This window comes from Schistocerca americana, chromosome 4, assembly GCF_021461395.2.
Source record: "Schistocerca americana isolate TAMUIC-IGC-003095 chromosome 4, iqSchAmer2.1, whole genome shotgun sequence".
Taxonomy (NCBI): domain Eukaryota; kingdom Metazoa; phylum Arthropoda; class Insecta; order Orthoptera; family Acrididae; genus Schistocerca; species Schistocerca americana.
The window spans coordinates 199,000,648-199,009,941 of NC_060122.1; the positions used below are offsets into that span (position 1 = coordinate 199,000,648).

General features: G+C 40.7%; 1 pseudogene; it reads right to left on the minus strand.

The window, feature by feature from the left end:
- Window positions 1-414: 414 nt before the first annotated feature.
- LOC124614237 lies at window positions 415-532 on the minus strand (annotated as a pseudogene).
- Between the last annotated feature and the right edge of the window lie 8,762 nt (window positions 533-9,294).

Below are 9,294 nucleotides of genomic sequence, written 5' to 3' on the forward strand. Positions count from 1 at the left end.
ATGAATACAGAAATAAATTAGTGAACAGTGCAGAATTGCTTAATTAATAATAGAGATTTTAAGTGTGCAAATATTTCGTAATTTCAAATGTTTCTAAAAAAATAATTTTAACTGTACATTCAGAACTATTACTTATCGATTATAAAATCGAGACTAAAACATTTTATAAAGTAATTCGTTTTCATAAATTTCAGCTCGAAATATAACATAAAGCACTCCGTCTTCAGGCCACGACTGGCCCATCGGGACCATCCGACCGCCGTGTCATCCTCAGTTGAGTATGCGGATAGCAGGGGCGTGGCTTCAGCACACCGCTCTCCTGGTCGTTATGATGATTTTCTTTGACCGGAGCCGCTACTATTCGGTCGAGTAGCTCCTCAATTGGTATCACGAGGCTGAGTACACCCCGAAAAATGGCAACAGCACATGGCGGCCCGGATGGTCACCCATCCAAGTCCCGGCCACGCCCGACAGCGCTTGACTTCGGTGATCTCACGGGAACCGGTGTATCCACTGCGGCAAGGCCTTTGCCTAAATATAACATACTGTGTAAAAAATTAAATGAAAGTTATCAGAAAAGGAACTGAGATAATACTGACCTGTCCAAAATTCGAAGGGTAATACTGGTATCAACTACTGTTGAGGAAAAGTAACGATAGCTGGAGATGTTCCGTTACACCGGATTCTTTTGATCAGATAGTGCGTGACTCACTTGCCACACTAGACGATGCTGGGGTAAAGTAACAGCATATTTGTGCGGTGATACATCGCGTCGATAGCAGAGCTAAGCAGTTTAAAAATGACCGCATACTCGCTTCGAAGTTAGTGGTAGGTAAGTTAAAACAATACACATCCGATTGGGAAAGAAATGCGAGGGTATCCCTTGTTCTCCATAACCAAATATTTCACACTTGACGTCCCCGAATTCAGGACCATGGAAGCAACAAGGTGGCGGACATTTGGCTGCAACGCTCTCTCCAACGTTGCAGCATCGAGCAGAGAGGGGTTTAACCATAGCATCGCGGAGTGCGCGCTAAGCACTAACGGGCTTAATTAACGCCGTAAACAATTCCAACGTCCGGGATAATCAGCTCCAATTAAGCGCCGCGAAGGCAGTATTACGGCCGTCGAAGAAATTCCTCCTGCAGGTTCTAGCAGCATGAGGCAGCGAATCAATCGACAGAGATTAATGGTGGCAGGCGTGTGCCGTGAAGAATTTGTAGACCTAGTCCTGGCAGAAGAAACTTGTTCTCCGTTTCTAGTAGCCTGCAGGGTTGTATTTAGAATGTATACTTACTACAGGCAGTTCCTCATAACACGAATATACTCGAGTACGTCCCTGGTGAAGGAAGTACACTTCACACACAGGTGGGGGCGAGTTTCTTCATACGCCTCTCGTAACCGTATTCCCACGGAGAGGCATCGTCAAGGGCAACGTATGGTGCACCTCAGGGCTCGCTACTGTCTCGATATTTATAAATAACCTGCATCTGTTAGCACACTTAAGTGCACTGTCTGTAACTAACAAATATAAGTGGAAATTTTATGAACAATGTGTCGGATCTCACTATCGTCACCTGTGGCAGCTGACGTTTTTCTATGGAGCATTTCCGACAAAAGGAATAAAGTAACGCGCAACTAAAATCTTGCTGGCTCCTCTACGTAGAGGGCATGGTGACAGCATACAACTTCTATTTTTATTTCAAATTGTACTTACTTTGTGTTTTAACGTTGAAGTCCATCAGCTTAATTGTACATATACTTCTCTCATCAAAACGACTATTAATTTAACGCAAGTCACAGAATCTCTGCTGCCGACAAAGAAGACATAGAAGAAGATACAAGGAGACTTAGTGAATGTTGAAACAAATTTCGTGCTTGCAGTCGCTCGTCGTTCAATACATACCACGGTATGTCAACTGGGCACCTATCGGTCAGGTGAGCCATCGAAGAGTGACGAAGACGTCCTCTGTTTCGCAACATACAGAGCGCTGTTTGAGCATTCGGCGCATACGTCAAAATCAAGTTGACAGACGAACTATGCACTACCCGGCCGAAGCAAGCACGCTGGTGGAACTGTGGAACTGAAATTTCCTCTGAAGATCTCAAATTGCAAATGTTGCTACAGTCGACCCACAACCTTGGCAACAATATAAAGTATCAAAATCTATCATATCCATAGATAATTAACACAATTCCACGCATCAAGAAAATTGACAAAATTAAATCTAACTACGACGATTAAGAAAAACGACGAGAACCCAAGCAAATGAAAACCATTAGACAAGAGAAATAAAAAAGAAAGGACAAAAATACAGGAGAGCTAAGGGCCCGTGAGAGAGCCCAAGCTGTTCTGGAGATGCAAATAAAGAATATGAAAAACCTACCCTCCGTTAACACTCAGAAAACAGGTAAAATTTGGTTAATCGTACTACTATGAATGTCCAGTGGAAACAAAATGTTCAGCAGTTTCAGACTTGCTTGGTAAGCTCAGCGTTGGTGTTCAGCGCAGCACTCTTTCGCGGTGCTTTTGCTCTGACTTCCGGTATCTATGTAAGACACACCACATCGGCAACGTATTTTGTAAATTTCAGCCTTTTGCAGTAACAAATCGTCCTCCCTGACGCCGGAAGGTGCGCAGTGTTAGATGGTGGGCGAAAAAAGACTTTCATCTGAAATTTAGGGACGATTCTTGCTGTTTTAAACGTAATGTTGTCAGCGAAAAACTAAGGATTTTGCCGACGTGTTCTCCTCTTTATCCACTTTGCGGTTCTCGATTTTGACTGATAGCGCCCTGTTAATCTGCCGGCTAGAGTACTGTCGTATCCTCCTTTTGTATACGCAGGTGGAGAACGAGAGCAGTCGAATAACACTCACAGTCAAATAAAGCAACCCATTATTTGGTACTTAATGAGACTTATCTTTAGAGCTCACCACAGCTTTGTCTGATAGGAACATGTGTTGAGTCATTTGTGCAGATAAAACTCTCTGTTTCCCTAGTAATCAAAGAAACAGCCGAAGACGCTGAGCTGCACGGCATATCAAGTCTGTAGATCTCACACTAAATCCGACAGAGCGACGACTGTGTCCACTGCAAGCAGAAGTAGACTCTATCTGGATTTCAGACAGGACTGCTGCCTTTTCCCTTGCGGCCATATTTCGTAACTGCTGCACGACGGCGACGCCTACCGGCTCGGCTTAGGCCTCATCCGGATTGACTCCGCTGGTGACTCTGAATGCATATGCAGCGTCTTTGTGTGTGACATTATCGATTATCGACCACACTGCATTCCTCGCCCCCCCCCACCCCCCTCAAACGTCCGCACCGGTGTCGTGTCAGGAAGCGAAGTACGACTGCGGGAACGGAACGCCAACGCACACCCGCAACCTGGCATTCGCCCTAAGCGTGGACGGAAACGCCGACCGGAAAACTAGCCACAGGGTACTCGACGGCGTTCGTAGGAGCAGACCCGGGCGTTGGCGCAGATAGGACGCCAAAGACGGCGTCCAGCCAGAAGCTCGACGCGACCCCTATGTTGGCTGCAGTGCAGACTGCCAGCACGGCTGCGACGCTGTAGGCGGCTCCATGGGTGTACCAGACTGAGGAGACGACCGTGCTGGGTCTATGACGGCAGCTGCTGCACGCCCTGGCGACGAACTGGGACCGATAACAAGTAGGGGGCGGCAGAATCTCGAGAAGTAACAGAGCTAAGCTGTGTTTTGATGCTGTACTCCAGACCTGTCGTATTCTGGACGGTGTAGGTGGATCGCAACATCACATCAGAAACTATACCACGTTCCCATCTGTGACCCTGGTCAGAGACCCGGTACAAAACTGGTTGCTGACACCGAAACTTCGATGTAGGCAATGGGACGTAGGTGCTCTGAGGCGAACGCAATAGGTGGAGCGATGTCCTATGAATGAGACCATGAAGGAATTCCATTGGCGACTTGCTGTCCCTGGTCAAGGAGCAGTAAGACGACAAAGCACCTTGAGGACCTCGTCCCATGGGCGAGTGTCCCGCGCTTTGAAGGTTCCGATAAAATGTTCTGCCTCTCCAATGGACTGCAGATGAAAGGACGCCGTGACTATACAATGTGTGCCATTCTCACTCAAAACTGTTCAAACCAGTGTGACGTGAACTGTGGCTCGTTATAAGACACAATGACCTTTCAATACAAGAAACTGAAATCATGGCCGACACAGTACTCACAGACATTGGGGAAGTCATGAGAACTCACAGTCAGCCTTCACCACTAATAACCAGTGAGTATTCCAGTGTGGACTGGCAAAGAATATTTGCAGCCACTGTCGTTGTTCAACAGGGCGTGGCCAATCAAAGAAGTAATGAGGGGAGGGGGGTGGGGCGGGGGAGGGGGGGGAAGCGCCCTGACACTCTGTACGCTAAAAAGCCATTACCTCTATTTGTACAATGGCGCTCTGCTAGCTGTTTGGTCGACACGACATCCCAATGACTCTGGTGTGTGTACTTCCCACCGGAGGCACTGAAATACCATTACATGAGCATCACCATTTCTGTATGAAGGTTGTAACCTCCCCATGAAAAATTGAAAAGATAATGTTTAAATGTTAATGGGAATAGAGCCCAACTGTAACCTCCCCATAAAAATATGAAAATGAAAAGAACTGAATAGAATTGCAAATAGTGCCAAATGCTAGCTTCCCACAGTAATAAAAATCAATGATAATAAAAATGTGCAAAAATGTTAAGTCCCCACAAAATTAACGTTAAGATGAACCTGATAAATTTTATAAGGGCAGCTGTGCTGACCTTAGGCCCTGTGCAATAATTAACCTGAAAAATTGATTCTGCGAGGAAAAGCATAGGAAATATTGTTTCAATTGGAATGATTCTTTTCTTAAAAACGATTGCTTTGAAAACAAAATTATTATTGGGGCATTTCTTGAACAAATTAATTACAATTAATATACATTACATTATCAGACGTGCGCAATGCTGCTTCATTACCTTATTTTACAATATACCTCGTCCCGAATCTTGACCAGAGACCCATGTCGACGCCCGCCGAGTCCTCACACACAACTCCGACTCGCAACTACATGCTCTCGCGACTCGCTAAGTACAACTACTTTCTCGCAACTGAACTCTCGCTCAGTCAGGCGCAGACTAGCAACGATAAACAACTCTCTGATCAGAGATTCTGTCATGCCTCGCCATCGCTGCTACAGAATACATACGTGTTTCATAACCCTCCACTGGGGGGGCAAAAATTTGGCAGCGATGGTGAGTCATTTGGACTTGCCATGAGCAACAAATTTTTTTCTTAACTAATTAACTTTACAATCATGGAATATTCAGATGTAGATCATGAAGTAAATATGGTGCACATGCACCGAGTACAAAATATATATACAATGAGTACAAAACAAATGACATAAGTGCACACGCACTGAAAAACTCTTTAGTATTTTCACAACAAATAAACATAATGGCAAAAAATCATGTTGACAAGTGACATAAGTGCACATGCACTGTAGTTCAGAATATATGAGCAAATCAAAATGTACATACAATGAGTAGTAATCATGTTAGAAAATGACAAAAGTGCACACGCACTGAAATTCAGAATATATCAGCAAATCGAAATGTACATACAATGAGTAGTAATCATGTTAGAAAATAACAAAAGTGCACACGCACTGAAATTCAGAATATATCAGCAAATCGAAATGTACATACAATGAGTAGTAATCATGTTAGAAAATAACAAAAGTGCACTCACACTGTAGTTCGAAAAAATGTATAGGCCATGAATACAAATGATGTTAGCAAAAAATGATTTTCACTATGTTACAAGAATTAGGATAGGAAAGGGAAGGATTGCATCATGGTTGTAGCACTTTAGGTTGCACGCAGCTGAAGTCCATATCTTTCCACAGAAGTACAACACCAAGTCAGACAATCTGAAGTTCTTTTCCCAGAAGTATTTATCAGCGTACCCAAGACACTGAAAAGCCGTAGTAATATTCCATGTTATCATTTTGGCAGTACATCAGGTGCACCAAACAGTGCGACCATAATAACGTCTCCATCGCTCGCGGTGGTGGACAGCATGTTGTGTCAACACCACGCTCTTACAAGGCACACCAACGTAGAATTAGTGCAAAAACGAAATATACTGCTCCATGATCAAGAGGATATACAGGACAAATGGATATTACAGTAGTTCAGGGTAGTTAGGTCAGAAAGTGAAGGACATTAAGTCACATACTAGTCTTCATTGGGAATTACATTAGTAGTTTGCGGCATTCATAGCCCAGTTATTGAACATTTCTGTACCATGTATGTAGTATTACAGAATAATGTTCATTAATTGATTTACAGACAACATTGTCATTGGTTATTTCAATACCGTAATCAGTAGCGTTCATTTCCCAGTTACAAAGCATAATCAGTAGCATTCATTTCCTTGTTAGAAAGCATAATTAGTAGCATTCATTTCCTAGTTACAAAGCATTATTAATCATTGGTCATTTAAATACAGTAATCATCTCAATACATTAATCAGTAGCATTCTTTTCCCAGTTACAAAGCATAATCAGTAGCATTCATTTCCTTGTTACAAAGCATTATTAATTAATCATTGGTCATTTAAAAACAGTAATCATCTCAATACAGTAATCAGTAGCATTCTTTGCCCAGTTACAAAGCATAATCAGTAGCATTCATTTCCTAGTTTCAAAGCATAATTAGTAGCATTCATTTTCTAGTTACAAAGCATAATTAATCATTAGTCATGTCAATACCGTAATCAGTAGCATTCATTATTCAAGTGACATATTATTCATAGCTGATCAGCATTACTCAGAACTCTCTTAAACTGGTATCATTATTTGGGACTGGTAATACATTTTTTTGTTAGCAATGCATTGCTTTGGGTAATTATAGGGGAAAGCAAGAAAAAAAATTGCTTCTGGGTTGTTGCTGAAAATGAAAATGTGTAACGTCATTCGTCATGAGTCCGCTGTTGCAAGATTATGAAACAAGTAGAGTATATGTAATCACATTCATAAATGATATAGATTCAATGAACAACTGCTTATAGCACATTAATTTCATAAATAATTTCTCCTGCGAAAATATACAAAAAATGGATTATTAAGCTGAAAGAAGAAATGCATTTTATGCTGAAAAGTAGTGAACTTCGAATTAACAGGTAGTGAAATGTGTATAAAGATGTGTTCCATAGCTGTCCTTTCCAAAACCTTCAGTCATTATACTATGCAATATAACACCTGCTGTCAAAGCGAACTGCAACAAATACTTAAATAACTACATAGCATGAGTACATAACTTCCACATTATCCTCATCTGTAAAGAAAAACTTCATTATCCATCAGTTCATTATCTATATTATCATAACTCCATTATTATCATCACCTGTAAAGAAAAACTTCATTATCCATAGTAGCATTATTCTTCATCATTATTCATCAGCATTCATTATCATCTGCAAAAAAATTACTTCATTACTCATTACATAACTATTCCTTATCTCTAGTATATTCCATCACTAAAACTAAGATGTGTAGTTCTGTCTGACAGCCTGCATCAATCGCCTTGTATTCTGAAAGAAAAAATTAGTTAAGACTGCTATTCTACGATGTGTATAGTGTATTCTAGTTCATGCTTGTTAATTCTGATCCATTTACTCTTCATCACGAAGTATTGCATTCTCTTTCGTTCATTCCGAAGGTGAAATTCCCATTTTGTTTAATTTATTTCTTTCTGAAATTGATGAACAAAAATTAATATCTTGCATTTACATCATAGACTCACTAAATAATGATCGGTTTATGGTAACATGATTAAGCATACAGCATAACATGACAGAAAACGTAATATGTGAAAAACTTATATAGTGTTCAGAGGCAAAAATGTACTCAGTGTATCACAATGTAACAGTAAAGTAGTCACGATGTTGAGATATCATAAGGCAAAATGTCAAAGTCAACTGGTGTTTGCTATATCTTAACTATTTCATAGTGCATACAAACAAAACATGAAACAATCGTATATACATAAGAAAGACAAGAAAATGTGACGTTCGTTGTGTTCAGATTGTATGTTGTGTAGTTAACAGAGGCGAGAATTAAAGACTTTAATGGAGAGAAAATTTAATAAAACTAATATGTCACTAGATAACATTGCATAATTATTCATAAGATACGTAAGTTCCTCTGGAAAAAATGTGCACAGTCTGATATGTAACGACAAGAAGAGCGACCTACTATCCTTACCTTGCCGGGCACTTGCCAAGAAAAAATACGATAATCATCAATAAGTAGTCACATAAATATAATTGCATAAGTGGTCATAAAATGTGTAAATTCATCTGGAAAAATATGCACGGTCTGATGTGTAACGACAAGAAGAGCGACCTGCTAACCTTGCCTTGCCGGGCACTTGCCAAGAAAAAATACGATAATCATCAATAAGTAGTCATGTGAATATAATTGCATAAGTGATCATAAAACTAGCAAAATGGCATTATAACATGTTAAATCATAAAGTGTCTTCATTCAATAAAAGGTTTGATGTTTGACCAATGGTGGTTGCCTTTGGATTTTCTGGTTCTCAAAGTTTCGACGTGTACAACATTGGGGTGAGGAATGCTTCGAATCCGATATGGACCTGCGTATAGAAGTTCAAATTTACTGCACCTACCTTTTCCTTTGTTGGATAAATAGTGTGTACGTACTAATATTTTCTGTCCAATGTGAAAGTCACGGCGTGTACAAACCTGTATTTGCTGTCTTCTCCGGCGCCCTGCGGCACGTTTGATGTTGTTCAGCGCAATGTCGATTATTTCGTGGTGTCGTAATCGACGAGATGTAGGAAAGTTTACTAATTCTGTAATTTTGTTAGGTGGTTCAACATTTTTCAGTATAACAGACGGAGATAGCATAGTGGATTCATTTGGAATGGAATTAATTACATCTTGGAATGAGAATATGTGTGTGTCCCAATCAATATGTCTTTTGTGGCAGTATATTCTACACAGTTTACCAATTTCTTTCATTAATCGTTCACAAGGGTTCGAAGAAGCATGGTACCTGGATATATAGATCGGAGAAATGTTTCTAGCTCGTAACATACGTGTCCATATAGCAGAACGAAATTGTGATCCATTATCGGAAATTACTTTCAACACATGCCCTACATGAAATAGAAAATGCTTTACAAATGCTTTCGAAACGGTTTTAGCAGTAGCTTTGCGTAACGGAGTGAAGGTAACAAATTTTGAAGT